The sequence below is a fragment of the Rhea americana genome, unplaced genomic scaffold (genome assembly GCF_003343005.1).
Source record: "Rhea americana isolate MKP2758 unplaced genomic scaffold, rheAme1 scaffold_33, whole genome shotgun sequence".
In the NCBI taxonomy this organism is placed as follows: domain Eukaryota; kingdom Metazoa; phylum Chordata; class Aves; order Rheiformes; family Rheidae; genus Rhea; species Rhea americana.
Genome location: NW_028186457.1, coordinates 2,365,091 through 2,390,612, shown reverse-complemented (window position 1 = coordinate 2,390,612; position 25,522 = coordinate 2,365,091). Strand labels below are relative to the sequence as shown.

General features: G+C 39.6%; 1 protein-coding gene across 2 annotated transcripts in view; it reads left to right on the top strand.

Annotated features, from left to right (window-relative positions):
* The window catches only part of GYPC (glycophorin C (Gerbich blood group)), a 142,701-nt gene that overhangs the window by 91,788 nt on the left and 25,391 nt on the right, over nucleotides 1–25,522 (top strand). Inside the window, exon 5 of one of the 2 annotated variants that reach the window (XR_014896576.1) lies at nucleotides 15,168–15,410. The exons of the other annotated variant lie outside the window; for it this stretch is intronic. The gene's annotated coding sequence lies outside the window, so the exon portion shown is untranslated. Of the gene's footprint in view, nucleotides 1–15,167; nucleotides 15,411–25,522 lie in introns of those variants that run through there. 2 annotated transcript variants of the gene reach the window in all.

The following is a 25,522-nucleotide window of genomic DNA, read 5'->3' as shown; positions in this document are numbered from 1 at the left end:
CAGAAGAAATGTGTTTCACCCTGATTAGCCTTGGAAACTCAAACTTCTGCATCTAGGATTTGGGGTTGAACAAATACTGTGGATTCCACATCCTTTTTCCTGGCTGGCTATGTTATATATGAATATAGGTTTTTGTAGCATGGCAAAAAGCCCTGCAGGAAAAGAAAAAAAAAACACATCAAAAAAGAAAGTGATTGTTTTGCACTTTCTCAGCAACAYGTTGAGAAAACCCTTCCCAACTCCAGGCAGCAGGAAGAAAAGATAAACTGTTTGTAGAGGACAATTCGAGGCTGGAGTACAGAACCAGTGTGTGATTTAATTCAGTTTGTCATTGTCTGTCTCTCTCCGTCTGCTCTTCTCCCCASCATGCTGCTTAACTTCTTTGGGGGATGCATGAGGGAGATTTATCCCATGGGCTGCTTCAGCTCAGGCCTCTCCATTCACGTCTTCGGTTCAAAAGCACTGAACTTTCGCAGGGTGCTGGCCTGCAGCTTCCATTGATTTYAGAACACAAGTCAGTGACCGCAAACTCTGACAGTTTTTCAGAGGGCAAAAGGTTCATGGATGAAGAGCTGGGACATAAACCCTTCCTCCCAGGAGCTTTAAAAGGCCAGGATGGGATTAAAATTGAGTGAGATCAGCTGATCCAGAGGCACCCATATATCAGAATTTCCTGGGAGCAAGTGCTGGTAGTGAGAGTCGTATCTCTTTTCCCCATCTTCCCAGAGAGAATAGCGAATGTGGCAGTGCAGTTTACCTACCATTTTTTGGCGCTCATTGTTCCCAATAGCTGATAAAGAAGAGAGATGCTTCATCAGCCCTGTGGGGTAAATCTCTGCATCGTCATTTCATTGGTACCACGTCCAGCTGATTGATGCTGCATGGGCTTGCAGCTTATTCATGGTGCCAAGCAAAAACTGCTCTATAAAACCAAACTGGACTAAACRTTTCAGGGGAAAATGTTTCACTAGTGGTTTCTAATCAGTTCCAAATCACAAGCAGCTGAAATACAACACAYAGCACAGGAACAATTCTGTGTTTATCCAGAAGAGTGAATCAAAGGTGCATCGGCTCTATCTGGGGTAAAAAGGTCAGTGTGCTCCCAGCTCCTGGCCTGCGTTAGGGATGCRTGCCACACTTCTTTTCACTGTGCCACTGTGACTAGAAACTGAGGCACCTTTTTGGCCATGTGGAGTCAGATCTCAAGTTTCTACCAGCCTGCAGTAGAAAGCCAATCGCTTCCTTGAGTGTTCAGCACCTCCTGAATTTGTACTTCGCCTACATGGGTTGATTTAGTACACAAGCTTTCTGAAAAATGCTCTAGATGCCAGCTCCACAGACTTAACCAAACCAGTTAAAGGTGGGCTCTTGGATTCTCCACCCCTCCACACACTTGTGTCAGAGGCAGATTGATGTGTCAAGCCCCTCAGAGAAGAATTGCTTTGTAGATGGAGAGGTGGATTTGTCCAGATATCAAGCTTTTGTTGCAGAAGAGCATTAGGAGCAGGAGATAGTCCAACAGTTTTATGGAATTTCAGGACCAGGATAGTACTGTGAAGAAGACCCTTTTTTTTTGGTGGGGGGACGGAGGAGAGAAGAAGATTTGACCATAATGCAATGGCATTTTTCCCCTAGGGTTAGAGAACAGGTCATTTCTCTCCTTTTTGTTTTTTGTTTTGTTTTGTAAAAATGYAGCCCTGTGAGTCCAGCTGGTTTCACTAGACTCTGGACAACGTCTTCCTTCACATATATTTGCCCAATTGGAAGAACTGTCTGGCCTCAGCCATCTCCTGGTCACCATCTCTGTGAAGAAGGTTACCATGTGCTGAGATCAGCCAGCTGAGCAGCCCACGCTGTCAATCCTTAATCCACTTTGGTTACAATAAACTGGGTCAGCAAAGACTTGCTACTGAAACCAATTAAAGTGGTTGACTGCAATTGAATCAGGTTACAGAGTTCCCTTGAGCAGCTCAGATGGCAAATCTGAGGGGACAGTAGCCTCCAGCCACTCTGATGAGCAGCTGGAGATGGTGTTGGAGCCATTATGTTTTCCAGAAGCCTTCATTTAGAGAGAAGCTGTCAATCKACATCCTTAATTGGTAGTAACAAATCTCATCACAGGTTGGTGTTTCAAAAAGCCACCTTCTGTGTCAGGAAAAGCTGTCATGGGGGAGGCTTGGAAGCACTGGAGAATAGATAACATGTAAAGATCCCTTTTGATGGGCTCAGGGTTAACCACCATTACTATCAATTATTCATGGTTTCCGTGCGGACTTAAGGCAAAGAAGGTATTAAAAATTTACATTTTTTCTTCCTTCTCACGCCTCCTAGGCATTATCACCTCTTAAATAYGGTTGCTGTATGTGAGTATTTGCTGTTAATTAGCTGTAATGATAATTACAAGGAAAGCACATATGCCTTAACTTTGGAGATGCAATGCATTTCATATTAAACCAGACTAACAGAAAATTCTTCACCCTCTCTTTTATTCCAGAATCCTCAATTGCACTTTTATTTAATATTTATTATAACTGAAGATATAGCTCTAGATATTGGTCTGCCTAGCAGCTCTGAAGGCCGTGATGATTATGTGATTTATGCCTTTTTAAGACTGTTACTTATTTTGTGGATACTCTGCTCTCTCAAAAAAGTTTTATCATTTGTTAATAAAAATGATATTTAGAKATGAATAAATTTTAGCTATACAATATGTAATTTAAATAAACAGTTCCCATCACCACTGTTGGCTTCTGTTTTGCCCTTCCTGAGGCTCAGAAGAGTAGACTCAAACTAGTCTATCTCAGTTTCTGTTATTACCTAGTTTCACTTTCTGGTTTTTATTGGTGTAAGCTGCTCTGGTATAGCCTAAGCTCATAGGACACTGTGAGCTCCTGGACACTCTTCCAACTCACAAAGATTTGAGTCTGTTACAGTTTAGACTAAAACCTCGTTCTTTTTGCTCTAGAAATGCCCAGCTCGGTGAGAGGCATGTTACACAATGTAGTAGAACCACAGTGCTGTTTCTTCTAATTCTTACTTCCTTACAAAACGTCACATGCATTGCATACCTATAATAGAGTTGATAAAAAATTTTCCATGATATTTCTTTTTTTGTTGCAAAAGGCCTACCGGATCAAAGCCAAAACGCTTTATGGCAATTTTCTCAGATCGTACTCAGAATAGCCAATAYTCCTGTGATAAAGCTACTCACCCGGGCTGCCTCATACCCAGTGGAGCCCCCCAGGCTATAAATCCTGTCTCTTTCTGTGGCTCACTGAATATTTCATTATTTATACTAACTGGAATAGCTTTAGGAGGAGAGATGGAAAATGTATTCCRTGCCAGAATGACAAATAGGCTACTAATTCACTTTAGGCTTTGCTAAATTTTTTTCAAAACAAAACTTGGGCTTTTGCATTTAGATAATGTCCCAGTCAGGGTACCCCAGCAGTCAGAAAGAAGGGAAATAAAATATTCCTCTCGAAGTGCACCTGGCTGGCTGCTGTCACATGCTGCACTATAAATCGATCGGTATTACTGAGTTGTTACCTTTATTCCAATCACATCTAACTGAAACATGAGCAATGTTAAAGCCGCATATTCTCAGATAGGTAATTGGAAATAGACTGGCTGAGCTTATTTGCAGTTCACCCCTGAGAGAGGGCTGGATTGAGATTGCTTTGCATTTATCCCTTGGAAAAAGGGTAGTGTCAAGGATTACTCCTTTCTCCTGCTAGCCTCCAAACTGCACTGGCAAATTGCAGAAGCTGTCACACTCACCAGTCCAGGGATTTCACTGAGAACTGGGTAAATTGGTAAGTTGGAAAATGGACTGAGCTCAAAGCATAAAAGTTACCATGATTGCCAAGAAGAGGAATCAGTGTATATAACCCATGAAAAGGTATTTTTAACTTTGGCTTATGGCAAGTGGCCATTGTCAAGAAATCCAAGTGAATCCTTTGACATCATTTTCTTGATTATTGGACAAAATGTCGTAATAGTGTGCCAGAATCAGTGGTTGCATGTCGAGGTGATTCTGTCTGCTTTCTGGAAGCACTGGACACAGCATCTGCTGCCTGTTTGATCAGGGCTGGGAGAAACACAGAGCGGAAGCAGCAGCCTCCCAGAACAAGGGCCCTATTCACACATTAGCACCTATTACAGCACTTAAGAGACACTAAGGCACTTACACAGTGGACGTGATGAGCCAGTCAGGTTTCCCTTTGCTAAAGCTGCAGCTCGGCTCCCGTTCAGTGCCATATTCAGATCCTCCTCCTAAGTGGCTGAGAAGGGATGCCAACTTCTCTCTATTGACCGCCTTAGGAGTAAGTGTCTGGCTGTCCTGCAGCCCATGCAGTCTAAATCACTTGTGACTCCCTTGAATGCAAACATTAGTCTGATATCCACCCTAGGCACACATATGGCCTGGGAGCCATGGGAACTATCACACTTTTCCGTCCTTCTCTTGCATATATTTATCAGCTCAGGAAGGAAACATGCTGCAAGTTCTATATTGTCTCTGTAGATTCCAGCTCTGCCTCCAACACAGGTAACAGGGAAATAAGAATGATTACAGCACACAGAAATGATATTCAAGTGAGAAAACAAAATCTATAAAGTAATACTGTGTAAGCTATACTGCCTCCAACTCACAGACTATTCTTTCCAAGAAGGGTAGATGAACCCACAATAAACCAAAAACATCAATTAGAACTTATTAATCTGTCTATTACTTTCCCTCTCAGCTTTTTAAAAGTCAAAGGCAAGTTTATTTTCCCAAGTGATACGTTAGCCTCACCTGCCAGGTATTCTTGGTTCAAAGCAAGCCTTAAGAGTCACCTTGTACTACCATATTACAGGAGACATAATAGAGCAGAAAGAGAAGTAAAGAGAAGAGTGTATTTCTCCAGAGAATGTAAGTATATACTACATAATCATAAGCAATATATGATGACAAACTCCACCATAAATATTCTCATATGTAGCGTTCTTTAATCATGATGAAAGGAGAAACCTGGGCTTCCTTGGGGGGTGGTATGTTCTCATTTGTAATCATATCTGTCTTCTCACCATGAAGTGTTTTAAGTTTCAATCAGTTTTGTGATTTTGCAAAGGCTTTAAAAAAAGTTCTAAAGGTGGAAAGAATTAGAAATATGTTTGAACCTAGTGGATTTTAACCACAGAAAATGCGGAATCCCAGTATGTCTGTCTGTTCTACAGGTCGTGTAAGGACCAGTATTTCTATCTGACATTCTTAGAAGTGCCACTGCACTTATCCAGGCATGTAATGACCAGTGATTGTACTCCAGAGACTCATTTGTTTCAGTGGAGCTATGCTGGTCTGCACTGGCTGCAGGGCTGACTTCAATTCTCAGCCGTAACATAAAGCAAGGGAGGCAGTAAACAGCCCACAAACACAAGAACGTCTTTTGCCTAAAAATGATGTGTTAATTTAACTGGAAAGCAATGTCTACCACAAAGAAAAGAGAGCTCTGCTTTAATTGAAGAGGCCAACAAGCAGCATCTTCAGGCAGCCCATAAGGGGAATAGTTAAAACCCCGGGGCAAAATTCTGCCTAAAGTAAATGCTGTTTAACAGCCCTAGCTATAATTACTACCTGTGACTGTGTCCCTTATTAATAATAGCATTTATTGCAGTAGAAATCCAAGTCTGCTTTGGGACATAGTTTTTCACATTTACAGATAAAATTTTTAAAAATTTTTAGTATATGATATTTTAAATGCATTGTTGCCTCTTGTTTCAAAATATCCCAAAGCTCTTGGTAAAACTTGCATCTAGTTCTGTAAGAACAGTCTGCCTCTGTGATCTCTTTCTGATCTGTGCTGAGGAACAAGTATATATACACAACACCCCCAAAGATAGAAGGAGCTGGGAAAAATTCCTCATTCAAGCTTACCATTCAAAAAAAAAAAAAAAAAAAAAAAAAAAAAAAAAAAGACTTAGTCACTATTTAGATTCAAGGTTCACTTGAAGCCAGGTGACTCAGAGGTTGGCAGGGTTAGGGTAAACTAGTTTCTAAAACCAGTGATGTACAGTCATCTGCAACACATTCAGCTGCCTTTGATTCCTGTTCCTGAACAAGCTGGTGTGCAGCCGAATCTAACAGGAAGATTGCCCCAATTGCAAAACCAGAGTCCTGTGGATCTGTAGTCAAAAACTTACTACTGGCTCCTGAAATTGTTCAATAGCCTAATCTGAAAGCCAAGTCCATACTATAACATTCAGGTATGCTGAGAAATTGCAGGAGAAAGAAAATTGCATCACATATAGACAGTCTGTTGGCAAACCCCCTCTGTGTAAATGAAGTTCCACTGGCAAAGTAAACATTTTGATGGAAAAGCATCCGTCCTTCAGACAGGTAATTTATCTATAAATGCAAAAGTCCTTTGCCAGAATAAATCAGACCTCCACTAGAGGCCTTAGCCAACATATCTCTCCCAGTGTGACCTTTGTAGTGCAAACTAGCCCTAGGAGGATCTTTAAAAACCACTCATAAAAAATGATGGATTTAAGATTAGCAGAGATCAGGATCAGATTTAGAGGGAACTTTTCTCTTTGAAGAACTTGAAGGGAAATGCAGTGAGCTCAGTATTAAAAGCAGTGAGCATGTCCTTGAAATGTCTGTATTGCTGGCTGAAATCACATTTCATCGAAACACGAAAGAATAAAAGAAAAATGATACTAGTTTTGAAAACTTCGTAGACCATGTTCTGTGAAGTATGCAAGCACTTGCTTAATTTTATGCAAGTAAATGATTTTCTTGAAAGCATCAGTATTTAACCACACACTCAACTATTTGCTATATGATACTTCTAAGAAATGGCATCTGCTTCCGTTGGTGAAGATTTTTAATGGATGGAAGAAGGACACCTGAATGATATCAAGCTGTCTTCATTCTCTCTTACAGAAAGGCCCTGAAGCTGTGCACTTTGRAATAATCAGTATCATTTTTGTCAGAAGAGCAGGAAGATGGGTGCTTTCTCCATGCAGAAGTCGAAGACCTCTCTGRTATGGCAAGGAAATAGAAGAGTAGTAGTGCAAAGAGGGCAAGCGTGAGGTCAGTCAGACAGAACAGAAGGGAGATATTTAAACTGGTAAACCAAAAGAGGAGAAGCAACAAAGATACAGATTCTCAAAGCGATTTAGGCCCCCAGTTCCTATTTAAACATATAAAATCCTTTTGGTTTCTTAGGAAATGCCTAAGGAACTGTTACAGAGACAGTTGGATTGTTTGACTTTTTTACTACTGTATTTTATCACCTATGGATTAAAAACTATGAATATCAGGAAATCAAGGGGAAAGTGAATAATTAAAGAGAAATTAGATTCCTAAATAATTTTGGAAATCTTTCCTGGGCAACWCAGTAAGCTCCCAAATAGTCCAAGATGGCTAGTGGTAGCCCTGCAGAGATGTGACTCCCTACCTTGCATAAGCAGGCAGTTGTGATAAAAGACCATTTTTATATCCCTTGTAAAGAAAAGTCAATGTTCATTTGTTTGGGAGGCCTCCTTGACAGAAAGCTTTATCAGCCATGAAATTAGCCCTTCATGCTCTTTTAAGCCAATAGGCCAGGACAGGGATGCCTGCTTCACCTGATGCTTGCAGTTAGTTCTGATTAGCAGCCCCTCATGGATTTCAAACAGCAGCCTCCTTAAATGCAGGCTGTAAAACTTCACTGGCTGCACTAAATCAATAGGGAGGCAAGAGATGGGGTTGGGGAAGAGAGAGGAGAAATAAACAGACACTAAAGCTACAACATTATTATCTGCTTTGGCAAATGGCCACCAAAATTGCTCAATATRTTGTATACACACAAACACACACTCACATACACACATATATTCTGCCTGGCAAAGCAAAAAAGAAAATAGCCCTTAAACAATATGTTCAGTTCTCTTGGGCAAATAAGAAGCAAGCAGCTATATTTAGCAACAAAATAAAACTGCACTGTAAAGCCCTGGAGACCTATTWTGGCAATGCTCTCTGCACTTCCAATGTTTAGAGGATACTTATTTACTTGAGTATGAGAAGATAGCTAGGGACTCATAAAACGCCACCAGGAAGTGCAGGTGAGCCTACAATCTATTGGTTACTACGGGATGTGACCKTTAGCTGGCCAAAACATTGCAGTGRTACCATCACAAGGATCACAGCCATGTTCTGACATCTGAGACTCCAAGGATGCCTAAGCAATTTATAAACATAGCAATACAGGCACTGGTGTTGGAAACGGAATGCTCCTGCAGGGGAGCAGGTCTTTGAAACTGGAAAGAACAAGCCTAGAGCAAATGTGTGTGAAGGGCTTGCTGAGGCTAATACTAAAGGCCTGATACAGAGTCCATGGAACTGTTRACACTGACTGGATCAACCTCTGATATTACACAGGAAATCAGCAAAGTACTTTAATGCAGGTTAAATTTCATCTCTTCTAGTTTGCCATATAGACACCTCCATCTGTTCCTCTTACTGTCCCAGGAGAGAAATAGGACTCTCTTTAAGCTGCAATTCTCCCAACTTATTTTTGGATTAAATTATGTGTGCTCTGAAAATGCCTGTTTCTATCTGCTAACTGTAAAGAAAACAGGGCAAATTCCACCCAGAGAGGCCATTGAAAATGGCAAAGAGAGACCCATCCAAATTCCTCTATCGAGAAGAGTTGCTAGAAAGTGTGATATTTCTTAGAGCTTGCTTTAGATAATCATGCTGAGTAGAACAGAAKGAATTTGTTTCTCATATTTTATAAAATAGACTTTGAAATCCCCCTCTCTCCATCTTTGATATCTTTAAAGGGAATTTCCTTTAACTGATTTCATTTCTCCTCCATACCACAAAAGTCTTCATTACAGGCAGTTCAGAACCTGAGACTTTACCAAAAACAATCTGCATATAGTTTGGCTGTACACTAATAGGATTGCATTTATAACTATAATGAAGTCAGCTGGATAGGATGAAATATGATGCACTATGGATGGACTGAAATTTGGAAAGATTGAGTGATTCTCAGAACGACTGAACAGTTCCACATTTGTGGACTGCAGCAGAGGCTTAGAGCAAGGTCAGTAGCTTGAAAACCCAGTGGATAGCTAACTACTTATAATATATACACACATATATACATACACATATATATACATACACACACACACATATATATATATATATATATACACACACACATATATATATATATACAGATCCCATGTTAAAGAACAGCTGGGGTAGGCTCCCTATGAGAGTGAGAGCCTAGCACTTTAACACTAGTTCAGCATCCCCTCTGCTTCTATGCCCCCATGTGTTAAATTAGGATAATAATATTGCTTTGATCTTCCTCACCATGATGTTGTGCCTTTTAATTAGTTAGCATGTGCAGAGACCTGGATAAATGCTAAGTTTTAATCAGGACTTGATGAGCTTGGGGAATGCAACAAGGTCTGAGCAGAGGATGGAGGAGTGAGACGTATTGATCCAGTCTGCCTGGCGCAGGATGATGCAGATGGCATTGCCTCATGACAGTCACTTCTGGATGGCAGCCGTAGCCCTCAGTGGTGTGACGCTGGCTGATTCAGGACATCTCCAGCCACCCYAGCTGATGTGGCTCACCTCTGCAAAAGGGCTGTTCCACGTTTCTTCCACGAGGAAGTGTACAATTTAATGCAGCCTTCACCAACTACTCTTGTTGTGCCCACAACCTCAGAAAATTTCTTGCTACCTGATGTTCACAGGGACTGAAACTGGCATTCAGTTTTACCCAGTGTTTTGGAAAAATATGAAATCAGAGGGCTAGTATCTCTTCTGTGCCAAGTCATGGGAGTGAGAGGAATGCTGTGAGTGGAACAGTGCCCATAGCAACCTTTCTCTCCCTCTTTCAGGGTGGTTGGGTTTTTGTTGGTAGTGATTGATTGGGTTTTTTTTGTTTTATTTTGCTTTAAGTTTTTTTGCCAGTAAAGAATATTTACAACTTTGTGCCGATTAGCTCCGTTTGAACTGAACCAAATGTTTGTATTCCCTGTATTTTATTCAGGACCCCCAATTATGTAAGCTACTCTTCCAGGTTGTCTTTTTGTTGCTACTCTTTTGCCCAGGTCTGAGATTCTGGGATCAGAGATGTTGCATAGGGGAAAGTTCCTCCAAATATGGTGTAATTCTTTATGAAGCACAAAACCCAGTTCCACGGGAAACCAAGCAAAATATYCAAAGGTGGAAACTGGGAAATATATATAAAACAAGTGGCTTCTGTTTGTGGGTAGAATAGAGAACACAGAAAAGGCAGAAGCACAACCCTCTGAGTTAGTAATACATCCCATCACTCAGAGATGTGTCTTTTAAACAACCTTTGATAATTGGTCTCTCCGTAGCATGTAGTGCACATCCTGAAATAATGGGATGGAAATCAGCATCAATCAACACAGCATGAAGCTCCTTCTTCTCCAGCAAAAACATATCCTTGCTAAACACTGGTGGGTGTTTGTCCTAAATTTAACACCAATTAGGGCCTGATCCTCAGTTCTGCCTGAAGGGATGAACGTCCTCCACAGCCATCCAAGTCTATCAAGAAACACRCAAATATCTTGGCACCTCTTTGAAGACACGCTGTAGAATCAGATCCTTAATAGTTTGATAGCCTCAGTGCTAACATTGCCCAGAGCATTAAATCTGATAAACCATCAAAGACATCCCTCTACATCTATATAGAACAAAACAATGGCAACAACAACAGGAAAGAAAAAAAAAAGATAGTATTGCTGTGCTTCTTGTGTATACCTCCAGAGCCAGGAAATCTGCAGCTGAGATAAGAGGGGCTAATAAGAGGAAAGAGATGCCACTGGGGTGGGGTGGGGGGGAAGCCTAAATACTGTTTAGATTCACTTCATGTCAGAAAGACAAACTGAGCTAATTTTCTATGAACCTCCCAGAGAGGAATTGAGTCTCATTTTATTCCTGCTTGTTCAGCAATGAAAAAAGAGCAGAGCATTCTGATATCTTCATACTTCTCTGGTGTAAAACAGAAAGAAAGATTCTCATATCCCACCAAGCCACCAACTTCCCTGGGCTGAAAATGCAGGAGGAAGGCTCAGCTTTCCAAAAACATACGGCATACTCTTTCCTCTGTCTCTATCCCAAGCAGCAGACAAAACTTTGCCAAGTCTCTTTAGCTGCTGGCAAAGACATCCAAGCTCTCTTTGCATCTATGACTCTTCACGTTTAGCCCTTTCTCTCCAACGTAATTTGAAATGACATTGGTAAAAGTCAACACCAGTAATAGSGATGACCAGCTGCTCTAACTTTGCTCCGGTCCTCTTCTACTCAGAGCAACCTATTACACTAATGAGGAGGGTGGACCATGGATCCAACTGGTGGAGCCAAGGAAACACCAGTGTGCAAGTCATACACAGTGAATAAAGCACAGACAGCAAGATTGCCATCAAGACATTAGGTAAAATCAGCTCCTCTGACTGGAGCTGGAATATGTGAACATGCAATAGTGTAAAGGGACGAGAAAGCCCTCCAGCCCCCSAGATGGTGAAGCGTTGTGGTGAAAACTAGGCATACCAGGGAGGACTCAGCTGTCATGGAGGAGAAGGTCCTTCAAAATACAAGGTCTTCTCAGATGYCTTGCTCTCCTCACTCTGAAAAAGAGTGAGAAATGGCTGTTAGTAGCAGTTCATTATCTTGGCTACTGATAAGGAGGCTGAGCGTATGCTCGAACCTCATCTCTGCCCTCTTAGTGATGACAGACCTGAGAGCAGCATGTCTGGCCTGCTGCTGCTAGCATCCACCAGGGATTGCCAGGTCTCATATGAATTTTGCAGGTGAAGGATATAAGAAGTTCATCACTTTTGAGAGGCAGCCAAAGCAAATCCCTTGAGGTCACAAACAGGGCATTTCTTCCCTTGTCAAAACTGATACAGAGAACTTGGTTGAATTCCACTTAAAGCTATGAATTATTATAGTTATTCCAGAGCAACTGAAAACACAGAGTATTTCCCTCATTTCTTATCCTTTCCTAGGATATTGTCATAGATTTGGAATGTATACATTTCAAATGCTTTTATTTTCTTGGGAATTAGAATACTCAGTACAAATGAGGAAATTGGATGAAAACTTCCCAATAAAATAACAGTCCGTCAGAAAATGCTGACGTAGCGAAATGCAAAGTTTCACAGTAACTGGTCGGGAAGTTTCGCTGGAAAAATTTTGCCTAGATAAGGTCAAATGTCTAATTTTCAGTATGTCTGAAAGCTTCTCAATTGGTTTTCTATGTAATGGTAGTATTTGAAATAATACTATTGAAGATAATGGATTTCTTTTCTTTTTGCTATGGTCAACGTTTATCTAAATTAAACATTTGGACAAGCTTGAAGTGAAACCTCCCTGGAATGTGCTTTGCAGAGCATGAGAAAAAATATCTGTAATGTCAATCACAAAACTTTAATATATACGATGATATTAACAAAAGGATAGCAGTAATATTACTTCGGTCTTAGAAGCTATTTGCCTGTCTCAAGGGCAAAAGGGGCAGGAGACCGTTGTCAGACAAGGAACACACAATACTGTCCACCGGGTTCTACTTCTTGAAATATTAGCTCTGCTAACTGACTGTATTAAATGTTCATGTTTATGTCGCACTATAGGATGAAAGCTTTACAAGGGAGCTGACTGCCAGTCACAAAATAAAAATCAACRTATGCAATTAACTTTCTCTCTCTTTTTCCTTTCCTCCTGATGCTTCCTGCCAAATCAAAGTTTCGTTGGAGATTTTCCTCCAAACAGCCATGTCCTGRTGGAGCTTTCCTTCTCAAGGATTAAATAATCAGTGTAATTCACAATCAACACCTGAAATAGTAACYGCACTCTGTGCAGTCCCTGCTGGGCAGATTCTAAGCACACTCAACAACATACCACCATTCTGGTTTACCTTTTAATTTCAGAGGAACTGGTCCTCAATCATCTCTTTCTTCTCCTAGAGTATATCTATGTAACTCAGCCTCAGAGTGGTTTTACTTCTCTAGAGGCTTTCAAAGACTTCCCAAGAATTGGTCAAGGGGACTGAAATCCTCGCAGTCTATGTTTCCCCAATGAGGCTGCTYGGATGAAAAACAGGAGCTAGTATCTGCAGCACTACCTGTTCGGTGTTTGCAACAGACAACTGATTATTAAGGATTAATGCAGAGCCCAGATTTAGGAGACTGGTAGAGAGGCCCATGGAAATCAAAATAATAAATTATAAAAAGTAATGAAAGCAAAAAAGTAACAAACATCTCACTTTATAGCTGTGCATTAAACTCACTGTGTTCAAATATCTTTTAAAAATGTAGCTGGAAGTAGCCTGAACTTCACCCACTCTCCTGTACACACAGCCCATGGTTGGCTGGCATAGGTGTACAAAGTCCTCATGTATGTAGAATATGATCCAGCTGTGACTGTCTGTAAGGCATGTGTATCTCCCAAAGGCTAAAAGAGCAATGTTCTTGGGCTGAAACATAGAAAAAAACATTGTTTTTCAGGTTAGGTTATACCTCAGGTACTTATAAAATAATAAATTACCTAAACAAGTCAGGAAAGGAAGAAAAAAACAATGCAAACAGCTTGAATTGCAATTTACAAAGTTGCTCAGCACAGCAATATTTAAAGCTGTTCTTCATGATGTCATTTTCAGATAAGTTAATAAAGAAATATAGGAGAGAATCAATTTTTAGTAATCATTTCCATGTACAGTAGAGAAACCTCCAGGCTATTCAATTAATTCCAGACCGTAATTATGACCCAAGAACAAATTGTATAAATCAGCATTTTTTTATTTAACTATACAAATCAGATTGTGATCTTGAGTGCAAATCAAGAATTGTATATTTCTCAGCTCTCGCTGTCCCAGAAAATAGGCTCTCCAAGGATTCAAGCCCCTTGAGACATAAATTGCACACACTTCAAATTCCAAAGAGATCACAATAATTACAGTAATTTTTAACTCAACATGTCACAGTCCCCTAAAGACATTCAGTTTCCTTAATAGAATGCAGAAAAGAAAAGGTTATATTTACCAGCTAAGTCATCAAATTCTAGATGGGAGATGGAAAAACACATTTAAAAAACCAAAAACTCAAACCARCTATTCCAGTCTGGAATCAAATTGAAGAAAGCTACCTGAAAGAAAACTACAGCTGGAGAAAGCTACAACAAAGAGAGATGCTGAGTTTCRTCCGCTGTGCAATGCTTTGTGTTACTGGTGCGGTTATCCTCTGTGCATCTCAGAGCACTCTCTGGTTGCAACATTACAGTTGCTACTTTAGTCTTGCAGGGTCTATTTGTGTCTTAGCAAACAGTCCAAGGCTCAGAAGTGAAGCCACTTGCCTACGAGTGTACACTCAGCAATCTTCAAAAGTCACAAGCTGATTTCAGGGGTCCAAGAGGTCTCCACACTTCATAGTTAGGTGCAGACATGAAGGGATGCAAGTGATTCACAGACCCTTCAACTGAACAAAATCACAAGATCCTTTCCAAAGTCAGTAACTTTTCATTTTGGGACCAAAGAAGTCATTGCTCTGTTGGGAACCCTGAAACTGGCCATCTGGTTGGCTTACTGCTTCCCTCCAGGGCATGGGCCACCTTATCTTTCATGCTGCGTACATGTTTGCTCAATCTCCAGTTTCAATCCAGAAGGTGTAAACATAGCCTTTGGTGCGCGCTCCTGAGAGCAAGATAAACGCACTGTGTGCCAGATGATCACATCCCAGATCTCCAGGCCTGCAAGGCTCAGAGCTGTCACTTCGGACAGGTAAAAGGGAAGTAAGCACGGCAGCTCAATACGTGAATTCACTGCCCCAAATAAGGACTCACTGCTTCTGTTATTAACCAAAGGGGGAATAAAACACATGAAAAGCCATAGTTATTTTCTTTCCTCCATTCTGTTTGACTGCACCCTGGATTTCAGCAGCTTCCAACAGTCCAACTAGGCACTGGAGTGATAAAAGTGATCATATTAAGTGATTGTTTCCCATCACTTTTTTACTTACTGACTGACTCTAAATCATTGCTAATGTTTGGGTTTCTAAACTTTCAGGAGAATATTTTAAACAGTATTTATTTGAAATCAAAAGACACATAACTATTACTATTGACATGTAGTTTATTGTTTTGTTTTTTGCAGACTAAGGTTTGGACCTAAATTGCCTTTAGACACCGATCTTCCCCAATAACAAAGAAAGAAACAAGCCCTTTTCTTGGCTGATATTCTTCCTCTGCTTCACTGAAAGTCTGATGTTTTTCATCTACTAAGAATCTGTCTTTTGGTGTTATTGTTATGAGTAGATTAAAATTAAAGGAAAGCAGCCAACAAGAAAAGACAGGAAGTGGTACAACTTCAGCTGCAATGTCCTAATGTTGCATGTACTTTCTGGCCAAAATATGTTTTCATCCACAGCCAGGTGCTAGAATCACAAAGTGATAAAATTCATCACAATAAATAAATAAAAAAAGAGTCAATACAGCTTGTAACATATACAGAAGCAGAATAGGACTTTTTAAAACATACAATGCCTTGTGACTGGGAGTTAATATAAGGAAAACGGTGACTTCTCCAAGTAAAATTTGAGATGGGAAAGAGAAATAATTTTAGCTAAAATGAGATTTAACCATAAACAATTTTCATTCTGAATAGTAAACGATGTTCTTTATCTTAAATTTCCATTATATTTCATTATCATGTGTTGAAAAAAAAAAGGCAACAAACATTCATCTCTGCATCTAACAATTTCAGCTTTCTTCTCAGAAAGCACTCTTCCTAGATAGCTCTTTAAGAAAACAAATCACATCAGATATCCAGCCAAAAAGTACCAGCTAAGCCTTCAGACTTTATGTGGTTTATCTAAATTCCCACAAAACCAGCATTTCTAACTTACAGTTAGCTAAGGCTGTAAGTAATGTCATCCTTACACAAAATACATGACAAAGACACAGCAGTTAAAAAACGCTTAAACATGAAAAAGAATGGATATAAGCAGTTTAAGCACTTTACATAAATATTCTATTGCCTCTATATTTCATGCATTCAGTTACAAAATATTGACATATGATACTTCACCATATACATTCCAATATCAACTTTAACTCCATCCTTTGAAATATGCCTTTCCATCTAGATTAATATACAGTTATATTATTGACAGTTTAAGTATATAATGTATTTAGATTTATATATAAACTCAGAAAAAAGGGGAAAACATATCCATATATTCTAGGCATCTTCACATGACTTAAGAATAATAATAAAAGTTATTGAGTACCTGGACTAACTAGTAGAAATACAAGTCAGTACAGTCCCCTAACAGTAAAGCAAGGCAATAAAAATTCATTCTATCTTTTATTTTTTTCTTTTTTCCCTATTTTAAAACAATCTGATTAACACTGTGCTGTAAGGACCCTGATGTTTGGACTTTTGGGAACAAATCAGAAGAACAAATTCCTAAACTATGATTCTTGACCACAATCTACTTTATATGAATATATACACATACATACGTATATGTATATGTATACGTATATGTATATGAGTACTTTTCTTTTGTTCATCTCAACTCTGATACAGCATCTCGGGGAGACAGGTGAAAGCAAACATGACTGGTGACACATTTTGAAGAGTTTTGTGTGCTAGCATTAAGTTAATACTAGAAAGGTCAATATTCACTTGTTTTTATCCCTTGAATGACAGAGGGAGAAAGAGACCCCTGTCAGCTGAAAGCTATTATTTGGTTCATGGAGCTCTCACCATGTGGTGTGTCAAGCTGTAACACATCATTAGGCAAGCTAGTTTGAACAAACACTCCCATTCTTCCCCTAAAATACCCATGCCCTGAAGAAGCATCCTTCAGAAGTTGAGCTGGGTCTAGGCAGATGCAGCAGCAGTGACTTCGCTGAGTCCCACCCTCAGGACAGCTCTGATGACCTTCCTTGATCCATGCACACAAAGGCTCCGCTCCTACAGCCAGCAGGTTAAGACTGTTTTATATGTTTGTGGTTTATCTCTTATCCAACCTTTCAAACCCTCATCAAGGTGTCAGATATTCCTGAGCATAGCTTCCAGATCAGAGGCACTAGAAAATTCTAGCTTCAGTCCAGCTCCTGAGAAATGGCAATTCCAGAACAGATGGGTCTGTCAAATGAAAAAAACATTTAAAGAGTTATGAGTCTCAGACTCAGCTTCCTGTAGTTATTCTGCAAGGATGTTTGTTTGTTTGTTTCCCTTCAAAAGGGCAGGCTTAAAATTCATCTCTGTCAGACACAGATTGAATTTAAATATAATCAAACATGTTGCTTTGAAGCACTCATTTTTACTGCTTAAATTTTTATAGATATATATATGTAAAACAGGGTTCAAGTGAGAGTTTTTCAGATTTGGTTTCCAAAATGTGCCAGGCTTGGCATTGCTTGGCTTTAAAGAGGATGCCGACTGAAGAACAGTTTATGGAATATAGAATCTATTACTTGTTATCTATGGTGGTGAAATTTCCTTTCCCTTTCCTCTCAGCTGTACTTATCATTAAACTCCAGAACCTAGCATCCACAAAATAAAGCTACAGCTATGCTTCTGCACAGGGATGAGGGGTTGTGTGGATGGCAATGAAGAGATCCAGTCCAGCCGCTGTTCTTCCTCCTTTCTATTGAGACACCCTAAATATCTCCATGCAGCCTTCTCCAGTTCTGCCTGCCGGTCATCAGGGTCTAATATCATGAGGGTGATGGCCTTTTTGCCTTTCACGTGCTCTTTTAGGGCCACACAAGCTGGAAAAACTTGAAGACTCATAAAGATAAATCAGACGTGAGTTTCTTAACATTTCTCACCCCCCCCAAGTTACCTAACTTCCCTAGGGAAGTGTAGGTTGTGTAGTTTAAGAATGTCTTCTCTTCCATTAAGGTTTATAGGCTTTTCTTTCAAATCTGATCCATTAGAGGAAAAAAAAAGCTTTGAATTACTTTGCTGTTCACTGTATCCTGTTCCTAGCTCCTAGAGCAGGGCTGGCAAATTGAACTCCAGAAGATATATTCAGAGCAGATCGACTTTCTTTAAATAATTACCATAATTAAATTATAACGGAGTTTAAAGTGTGGGTGCTCAGGGCTATTTTAATACTTGGTCCAAACCCAGATTTGGCCTGCTCGGCGGAAATAAAATGTTAAAATAGCCATGCRGAAGCATATTTATGTATCTCCTCTGTGATCGAATAAAACTACTGCAAGTATTTCTTTTTTTGGCTTCTAATCATGTTTGGCAGTATGGTAAGTGTGGAGGGATGTATTATTGTCTCTCCAAAGAAATAGCAACCAGAAGGAATCAAGTTAAATTATGAACAAAAGATACAGCAATATTTATCTATAAATCCAAAAAGGCAGGGTTGCAATTGTATGCCAATCATAGCAAAGTTTAAAGCAAAATGAAAATCTGTAGCTATTCTGTGTGAGAAATGGACTTGAATGGTACATTATAAAATTTGATATATGGAACGGGTTAAAATAAAAAGATGTAATGCAAAGCTTGTTAACGAATTTGACTGTGAACAGTCTTAAACAACCACTGGCATATGCTTACAGTAATGTCTTAGCTGTTTTGTTCTTTCATGTTTCCAGCTAGTCTCTGCAGAGGAGATACAGAGAAGAAGGGGTAGATAACGAAAGGAATTTCTTGCCTTTGAAGTGGAAAATAATATCATTTAAAAGGCTGAGCATTTTTTTTTGTATTTTATTATGATAGACTTTTTGCCATGAAGCTGTATGATTTTAGCATGCAGAGGCATTTCTCAAATAGCTTGCTGATAACTATTTTTTCCATGATTCTAATTTCTACATTTGTTGGAACAAGCTCAGATCTCTGACCTTGCAGCGATGACATAAGATCATTGTTATCACTGCATGATGCAGTGTCAAGCCGAGGGCAGCCTTAGATGAGGTTGTTGAGAACCATCTAAGCCATGGTTCAGCTGCTGAATATCTGAGTTCTAATTGCCTCCTGTGAAAGGAAGCACTTTTATTGTCTCTAGCCTGCAAAATAGTAYCATTTCTAAATTGCCTTATGGAAAGAAAAGACAGCGTTTTGGTCAGGTAGGCCAGTCCCATTGTCTCAGCTATACAGAAAGGGAACTGAGAGCCAAAGTCCACAAAAAGAACTTATTTCTTGCGACAATGGGTCTTTTAATGCTCATTTTTAGTGGATGTCCCCAGCTGCAGAGTCCGTTACTCTGAGCTTTAGTTCTTCTCCAAAGGGGAAAGTCGGGCAACCCAGAATAGGACCCAAAAAAGCCAGAATACTGTAAAGAGCATCTGCCAAAGAAATGGTGCTAACAGGTTGGGGGCCTAAATCTTGCTCTCTTTGGGGCTGTGATGACACCCTTTACATCAGCTTGAAATCTTGGAAGTACATGCCTTGGCACCTTTTCTGGATTCAGGGTCACTTTCAAAATATAGCTGGAGGTGAGATCAGTCCTGTCTGGATAAACTGGAACAGTTCAGAGGACGGGGACTTCTGCAAGATCAAAGAAACATGGGACCAGTTCCATTTCCTTTTTGAGATTATTCAAATTCTATCATTTCCCCAGGAAAAGGATATTGAAACCACTGAAACACAGAGCACCTTGTAAGAATCACAGAATCACAGAACCACGGAATGGTTGAGGTTGGAAGGGACCTCTGGAGATCATCTAGTCCCCCCACCCCTGCTCAAGCAGGGTCACCTAGAACATATTAGAAACTGTTGCATCCAGGTGGGTTTTGAGTATCTCCAGAGAAAGAAACTCCCCAACCTCTCTGGGCAACCTGTTCCAGTGCTCTGTCACTCTCACAATGAAGTTCTTCCTCACGTTCAGGCAGAACTTCCTGTGCTTCAGTTCGTGCCTGTTGCCTCTTGTCTTGTTTCATGGCACTACTGAAAAGAGCTTAGCCCCATCCCCTTGACACCTTCCCTAAGAGAAGCTCCTCAGCAGCTCAGTTTTTCAATTTTCTTCACTGTCTTAAAGTTTCACTGGCCCAGGGAAGAATTGTGTTCCAGAGCCCTAAAATTATCTTTCTGTGCAGAGGACTGACAGTTGATCACATTGGACATCCATCCATTCATCTCTCCATGTGCCTCATTTACACTGATGTCAGATCGTTTTCAACACAACTTTGTGCAGCAGGTGGATATRCTGTAAAGGTCTTTAGAAGTATCTACAATTCTTCCTGTATGTCAACACAAAGGAGAGTACGGATCAAGGCTGTCAGTCATCACACCCTTCACAAAATTAGGAAAAGTCAGATATATTCCTTGAAAAGGAGCAATTCATTCTCCCAGGGAAAGTGATTCTCTCAGTCATACCAAATAGAGAGAAAAAAAAATAACTGTTCTTCACATGAGAACATTCTCTCACAGATAAGAGAATTCATCTTTAGTCTCAGTCTTTGCTAAAAGGTGGGGTTTCCAGAAGGAAAATCAGCCTTCTTTCCCATCATTTGCTTGCTTCATAAAATATGCAAGAGAGTGCTGGCAATGAACTCTGCATCAATTCATCAACACACCATTCCTGAAGCGTAAACGTTTATTGTGCAGGAGAAAAGTCACCATCAGATAGTAGGTTAGATCCATCCTATTGCTCTCAGCACATCAATAATTAAGCAGGACTTTCAACCACATCATTTAATACAACAAAATGTTTCCTAAGAATTGTGAAATTATTACTCCCCCAAAAAGCCAAGATTATAAAGAGCCCATGATGCACAGTGGTCTCTGCTCAGAGACATAGAGCATTCCTTCCACTTACTTTAACACAGCAGTAGTATTCAATGGCTTCAGGCTGTAATTAACAGCACAAAGCCCTCTTACTGGGAGACAGGATAACAATTCAGCAAAGTATATCTATATTCTACAGCAGGTTCCTGAGATCCTCTGGAATTAAATAGCTTTTAAAGCAAATCTGAAGGAAGTTGCACAAATTACAGTTAGTACAGGTGAAGAAAAGCAACGGAAGCCAAGCACTAATATAGGAAATTAACATCTCTAATTCTGCTGGTGTAGCCTGCTAGCTGCAGTCAAAAATGCTGCAGTGTAAGTTGTTCTCCAGCTCTGGGGCTTTTGAAACATTGTGCGCAAACCACTCCTAAAGCAAATGTCATCCAGTCTCTTGGCATTCTCTCTACTACAGAGATAGAAAAATAAACCTGGAAGATGCTCTTGGCTTTACAGCTCATGCAAAATAGTTTGGGAAGTTTTCTGCACATGGGGCAAGAAGACTAGAACTCAAGACTATTCTGCAAAGGCCAGATGCTCAGCCTAAGCCTCCAACCTGCAAACTTTGTGAAATACTCAAGGAAATTCTTCTAGGCTTTAKTCCTTTCCTAGGGACTTCTTAGGACACAGAGACAGGGGACATGCAGGATGGATGAATTGTTCTCATGATGGCAACCTGCTACCAGGCATTTTATTTCCTGAGGGCCCAATCTTCCCTCCTTTTGTAAACGAAAAGGGGTAAGGTGAGAGAACAGCTGTGCTTTCACAGCATGGTGGTGCTAATGGATATTTTCAGATGTTCACAAATGCCTGAGTTACCTCAGTTTAGTTCCATAGTAAATAACCTGCAGCCCATGCCTAAGATGATGATCTCTGATRGCATTAATCCATTACCTTCAAAAGATAACGAATTTTTTCTGCAGAAAATGGACTGGTTGCACCAAACAGACTTGTAAGAGTTCCTACTTTGGGTGAGCTGGTTGAGGTCTGGAAACCCAGCACAAATTGCTGAACTTTTTAGATAAAACTACCACACTGAAAAAAGAGCATCCTCATAATATAGTTCTGGTCAGGGAGCTTCCAACATYGGTAGCACCATGCCGTTGTTAGACTTTGATGTTAAGCTCTTCTTTGTGCAGAATTACACCCAGCTTTGCCRTTTCAGGATGAGAAGGGAACATCTTGACATCAAACAACTGAGTGGGAAGCATGACTAACACCCAAAACATTTAGTTCCCTGTGAGGTAGGAAAAATCTGCCTCCATCAGCTCAGTTTTACTCTCTGCCTCAGTTTGTCACCCCTAAAAATCAGGCAGAAGATGTCTATTTTGTCCATTTTGGCTATTTTAATTGCAAACTGACTAGAAAAGGGGTTTTCTACCAACATATGTCCAGTGTCTGTCACAGAGGAATCCTGGTGGTCTTGKATTTAGGTATATTCTGTTGATATTTCTACTACTAATAGTAAAAATGTCACTTCTTTATCAGCAATAAGATACCTCATTGTATTGTCCAACCCACAGCCTCACTAGCATCTTTTTTTTCCCCTGGGAATTAAAATGGAAATGTCAAAGAAATTGCAGCAACATGCAGTAGATAACTAAAATCAGTGTAATACAGATGCTACAAAATTTCTTCTATTTTTTTTAACTTTGCTTTCTTTGTTCACAAATATGGATTTTGTTCCTAGCTAAGTGAGAAGAAAAAACAACAAGAATTTTTCTAAGCCTCTACAGCAAAGCTTTTCCTACTTCCCATCCGGAAAAGGTGAAGGATCAATATCTAAAACAATTTTAATTCTTTTAATCAGTGTTAACTCAAACTACTTAAGACTAATTCAATTATTATCAGTAAAATGAAAGATAGCTTCCCATGTCAACTTTTCTGTAGCTATTCAAGATGTCAAGAACATTTTTAATAGATGAAAAATGACCTAAAATATTGTTTTCTAGTTTATTTCTGKTTGCAGCAGGTCCATTGTCTGTATTGCTGCTTCTAATGAGGGAAGAAAGCAAAAYCAGAAGTAGCAGTAGAGCTAATATTGTTACAACATTACTCTAGTGTTCTGCATTTGTGTGCAGGGCCCACTGCTAGTTCTTTATCTTCTTTCATCATATATACCCAATTTCTTGTAGGAAAAAGTGTCAGCTTAAACATATCACAGGACTCAAAGTAACCAAGTCAGTCTACACCCCAGAAGCTGTCTGACCTATCCTGCAAGTTCTCCAGGCGGTAGTTTCRTAAGATACCAGTTTTAGTGAGGAATACAAGGCATTCCTATCCTGTTCTTTTCTCCCTCCTACTTTCTGCCCCTGCTCCCTCAGTACAGCACTCTGAAATCTGCTGACTTAGTGACTTGTGGGGTCACAGTAYAAGTTAGATTAGTAAGCTTAAAAATAGTCCTTTTATTTTTTCTTAGGCCAGTCTCATTTCTGAACTGAGAGTATTCTAAAACCATGACTTGAAATATGCAGAGACAGGAAAAAGCAGTCTCCTAGAAGATTTACTCATGAACAGCATAACCTTATTTAATAAATCATTACCTCCTTCTCCACAGAAGTCATGTAAACTGGTTTAAGTACCCGTGTCACTGTTAAGGAAAGCAGTAAGAAATAAAATCTTCACTTTGGAGAGAACAGCTACTCAAYATGAGATCAAGGACTACTAGATTTTATTCCAAGTATCACATATTCACACTTCACTCACTAGCACTGGACATGTGAGTAGCAAGTTCTTCCTGAGCTGATGGTACAACAGCAGTACAAAGCCAGTTCCTGTGACAGGAGAATGAGGCCAATTAACTACTTAGAAGTCTTGTAAAACAGATTTACATGATTACTCAGATCCATTTCAGAGTAATGAAAATCAAGGTGGAGAGAGGTTAAAGGCCATATTTGTAAAAGCATTCAGACAACTAATGATGCAGATGTGTCTAGTTCTAATTTAAATCTTGTCTTTAGGTGGTTTTGAAATTCAGGCATCTGCATTTGAGACAGTAATCCATTAAAAAAGTGTCTAATTCATTTAGATACCTGAGAACCCCAAGCAGATATGTCCACTTTATGTCCACTCTTAAAGTTCACAAGTGAGTATGGCCACTACAGGGCCCCTCAACTCCATTGAGTTAAATGAATTATGCAGATCTCCTTCCCAGACTAGTCTATGATTCACAAATGAGAAGTCCAGCACCTAAGGACCTTGGTGGTCCGTATACGTAGGATGAGATTTATGAGCACTAGACAAACTCTTTAGAAAATCTTTATCTATAAGCATTTAAGCAGTTTCACAAATCTCACTCTAAGGGATGTGTTCAAGACTATATAGCAAGATGTTGATGTCAGAGCTTCTTATGTGTCCTCTGTTCTGCAGACCTCCTGATTTTTTAATTCAGTAACAGTTCAGAAAAAAATAATTGAAAACTGAGTTATTTTTCCTATTGTGCGTTACTAACCGGTATTTAAATTAAAGCAAAGGAAATTCATAAATAAAGTCCTAGCTTCCCAAAAAAAAGATAGATGTGGTTCAGAGGAAAAAGATTGAGTCTAAATAATTAAATACATACTGGAGAAGGAATTAAGACTGAGATTTTTTTTTATCTCTTTGCATCAAGTAAGTGTCTTACCCACCAAATTACACTTCTATCCCCCAAAGGGAAGTATGAATTCCAATGGATTGGAAGGCTCCGTTTCAGGTCTGCCGAGGTAAATGAATTATGAAGCTGCAAGGGAAGTGCTGTCAAAGATAAGTGTCAAGAATTGCATTAAAGACATTAGATAAGGCCTGGAAGGATTCTTTTGCTGACCRGTAACTTTGGGGAAGATTTGAATGAATTGAGAAGAGATTGTATGGGCAGCATACTATCAGCAAATGGTTCAGAGAATGCTTAACACCTGAACTATCACTTCCACTGGGTTAGGTTAGACTTCTAACATTAATCTTAAAACCCAAGGATAGTGTTGAAAGCACAAATACCATGGCAATACAAGTATCATAAAACATGAAGAGCTTGATGGCAAGCAAACTAACTTTGCTGCAGTAAAAAAGGCATTACTTCTTCAGAACAGACTTCATTCGTTTTAAGAGATCTTGTTGTCTGAACAAAATATTCTATTAAATGTAATGTAGGGGCATGAGCTGATGAAAACACTGGACAAGAAATATTCTCAAAAAGTTCAAAAAGGATATATTATATGAAWATATCAATAATTTTACAAAACTGCATGAGCATAAATTGTTCACTTGGATCTTGTTTCTCTGTCATGCTAAGTCTAGGTCATAACATCAGAAGATGTTAATACAAATACGTCATTCTAAAAATGTAGAATAYATTTTTAATAGAAGGAAATGACTCCCAGGGTAATTTATTTAAAACAAATCATACTGCCACTTCTCTTTAGGTCTATATTTTTTCTTATTCTTTAAGGAACAAAATAGACTTATAAAAATGTAAGCCGCAGTATCAGGCAGCTAGTACAAAAATCAAAGAATAAGTGGTTTATTTATGGCACTGATACAGTGGGTGAGCAAGGCATAGTTTGCTCCCTTATCTACCTTAGGTTTCTCAGCCTTAGAAAGTGACTGTTAAAATCCACAGACAGCTTGGTGCTCTGTCAGTCCTAGCTGTTGATGCTGATACTATTTCTGTCTTTCAGTAGAGTGGCAGCCACATAAAATGCAATGGTCACTCCTGGAGATAACAAAGCTGGATAACCCCTCCTCCGTGCTAATTAGGAAACAGCAGAGTCACAGTCATA